At 36.1% G+C, this 3,744-nt stretch overlaps 1 pseudogene; it reads left to right on the top strand.

The window, feature by feature from the left end:
• Positions 1-1,555: 1,555 nt before the first annotated feature.
• Positions 1,556-3,252, top strand: LOC106146334 (annotated as a pseudogene).
• The last annotated feature ends 492 nt before the right edge of the window (positions 3,253-3,744 follow it).

Below are 3,744 nucleotides of genomic sequence, written 5' to 3'. Positions count from 1 at the left end.
AACCACTATTGTTAATTCCCTACCACTTTGTTTGTAACTCTGTATTGTCTGTATTGTGCTTGTGATATGTTGTAAAATGTTGTATGTCTGTTAAAAAAAAAAAAAAGCAAAGCATAGTACTGGAACAAAAACACATACACATACACATATCAATGGAACAGAATTAAGGATACAGAAACTTCCCCAGGCACATTCAGCTATTTGATCTTTGAAGAAAGATCCAAAAGCATGTGTTGGAAGAAAAAAAAAAAAAGCATGTGTTGGAGGAAAGATATCCCATTCAACAAGTGCTAGGAAAACTGGTTATCTGTGTGCAGAATACTGAAACTAGAACCTTACCTTGCACCATACACTAAATTAAAATGGATTGAAGATCTAAACATTAAAACAGAAACATTGAACCTACTAGAAGATAAAATAGATAAAGCACTTGAAGACATAGGTATAGGAAAGTATTCTCTAAACAGAACCTCAATTGCACAAGAAATAATAGCAGGAATCAATGAAGAATTATGTCAGACTAAAAGCTGTACAGCAAAAGAATTGATTAGAGTGAAGAGACAACCTACAGAATAGGAAGAAAATTTTGCCTGCTTTTCAGACAGACTATATCTAGAATACACAAAGCATTCAAAAAAATTAAACCAACTAAAATTAAAGACCCAGTCAAGAAATGGGCAGGAGAAATTAACAGACACTTCACAGAAGAAAAAATACAAATGGTCAACAAACATGAAAAAATGTTCAGCATCTCTGGCTGTTACAGAAATGCAAATTAAAACAACAATAAGATTCCAGAAAGAATAGCAATCATTGAGAAATCAAACAATAACAAATAGTGGCAAGGCTGTAGTGAAAAAGGAACCCTTCTTCATTGTTGGTGTGAATGTAAACTAGTATAACCATTATGGAAATCAATATGAAGGTTTCTCAACTGAAATTAGAAATTCTATATGACCCAGTGATTCCCCTGCTAGGTATCTTCCCCTAAGGGATTAAAACAGCATACTATAGATACACATGTAACCAGTGTTTACAGTAGCACAACTCAAAATAGCTAAGTCCTAGAAACAGCCTGTATAACCATCAACAGGTGATTGTATTAAAAACATGGTATCTATAATGGGATACTACCCTGCTATAAAGAATGACAGATTTGAGACATTTGTAGGAAAATGGATGCACCTGGGAAACAGTGTTGAGTAAAATAAACCAGACATGTATGCTTAAATACCATATGGTAGCTCTCATTTGAGTGAGGCAAAGTATAAATGAGAATAATAAAGGATGGGTAGAAAGGGACAAGGAGATATATCTCTTGCAATAGGGAAGTGGTCCAAGGGGTGAGGAGGAGGGAAAAGAGAAACAAGTTGAATAAAGATATGCCATGTACAGAAACCTAATAACTTCAATTAATGTAAGCATAAGCCATAACATGAGCTAAGATAATATCAACAATAATAAAAAATGGAATAGCAGAATTGAAGGAGGGGGGAAGGAGAGGGAAGGATACTTTTTAAAAAACTGTGATACATACATGTAGCCACTCCCCAAGATGACTGTAAACTGCAAGCACCACAAACATGTACTAATACAGTTATAAATAAATAGAAATACATAAATTCTTTACCAAATTTTAATATATTGGGCACAGTCAACAAAATGTAGAAAGTATAATGCCTCATAACCACTTGGGGTTTAACTGGAAGTGAAATTTAAAAATCAATTATATTATCACCCTATTAGAAAAAAAATCCTAAATTATCTCAGTATAGGTAGAAAATATGAGAAAATTCAACACCCACTCATGCATGATAAATATTCCTGTGAAATACAGACTAAAATAGAACTTCACCAACCTGATAAGCCTACACTAACTCATTATTTAATGCCTTATGACTAACACTGGCTAGGAGGCAAGGGCTTTTCTCATCACATCTATGCATCCTCAAAATAGAGGTAGGAATGCATAAAATAAGGCAAAAGAAATAGAAAAAAGGCATATGGATTGGTAAGGAAGGAGCAAACCTCATTTTATAGATGCACTATCATCTGTAGAAGGTTTTAAAGTATCTACAAAAAACAGAACTCGAGTAAATACAGAAAGGTCTCAGGATTTAAGATCAATAAAGTTAACTATGTCTATGTACTCACCACATTCACAAATTGAAATTGGAGAAAGTATCATTCACAATCAAAAAACAGGCCTGGGTTGGGACTGTAACTAAGTGGTAGAACACTTGCCTAGACTCACAGGTTTTGGTGTTTGATGCTCAGCCTTCAAACTATAAAAATGAACTATAAAAATGAATTAGTATTTCCATATACTAATCACAATCATGAATTCAAACCTGAAAAGAGTTCTATTTGCAATATCAATAAAATAAGAACTACTTGCTACCGAATGAAAATTCAGGAGGTCTAGGTCCTTTGTGTACTGAACAAAGAATTCAGCAAGACACAGAAAAGGCAGTGAAGATGTACAGTAGATTTATTGAGGTCAAAAGAAAGTATACAAGGGGCTGGGGATTTAGCTCAGCGGCAAAGCGCCTGCCTGGCAAGCGCAAGGTTGTGAGTTCGGTTCCCGGTACCGGAGAAAAACCAAAAAAAAAAAAAAAAAAAAAAAAAAAAAAGAAAGTATACAAGATGGGCCAGTGAAGAAGGCTCATGGGGTCTCGAAGGATCAAAAGAAAGGGGCCTTTAGTGTCCAAAATATCTGGACTGGCCTCTACCTCATGTAAATATGACACCAGGACAATGATCCTATTAAAAAAAAAAAAAAAAAAAACCTCACACCATATGTAAATTGTCCTATCCAAAAAACTCACTTGGAGCTGCTGCGTGACAGTCACGCCCTGGCAGATGAGGAGCTGGAGGCGCTGAGGAAGCAGAGGCTTGGCTGAGCCATGGGTGAAACATGGGGATCCAAATGATGCAGCACAGCAGGAAGCAAAGCATAGGGAAGCAAAAATGAGAAACAGTATCTTAGCCCAAGTTCTAGATCAATCAGCCCGGGCCAGGTTAAGCAACTTAGCACTTGTAAAGCCTGAAAAAACAAAAGCAGTAGAGAATTACCTTATACAGATGGCAAGATATGGACAGCTAAGTGGGAAGGTCTAATAGAAATCCTTGAAAAAGTAAGCCAACAAACAGAAGAGGAAACAACAGTTAAATTCAACGGAAGAAAAGTAATGGACTCTGACGAAGATAACAATTACTGAACTAAAAATGTTTAGAGACTGAAACTTAATGGAACACTCCTAGGGCAGAAAGTAAAATCTGCTTAAATGTTTACTTTGCTTTGTGTATAGGCCTTTTAAAAAATAAACTTGTTATGCAAAATAAAACAAAAACAACTCACTTGGCCTCACACCATATGTAAATGATCAAGAAAAGTCCCTTTTGATTGGCCATGACATATAAAGGGGTTACTAATAATGCTCTCTGATTGATCCCTTGAATGGGACCAAATTCAAATATAGGATCAAGGATAGCACTTTCTGACTGGTCCTATGAACAGTGGTCAGATGCTGTAAGCCTGAGTAATTTTAGGTCCCATGCTCTGTACATGTGTTTTTAGAAAACATCTTGTTCAGTCTGCTGGGAGGTTCCATCACCTTCCACCTGGCTGGTTGGTTGGCTTTTCCCAGGCCTAATCTCCTACCTAATTCTCCCCAAGTGACATAATCCCCATAATTCTTTAGAGGATGCTGAAAGGTTGAAGGTCTATTTCTTCTATAGCTA

This window comes from Chinchilla lanigera, unplaced genomic scaffold (assembly GCF_000276665.1).
Source record: "Chinchilla lanigera isolate Chin_1 unplaced genomic scaffold, ChiLan1.0 scaffold00073, whole genome shotgun sequence".
NCBI lineage: Eukaryota > Metazoa > Chordata > Mammalia > Rodentia > Chinchillidae > Chinchilla > Chinchilla lanigera.
This window is presented reverse-complemented; position numbering and strand designations above follow the sequence as displayed.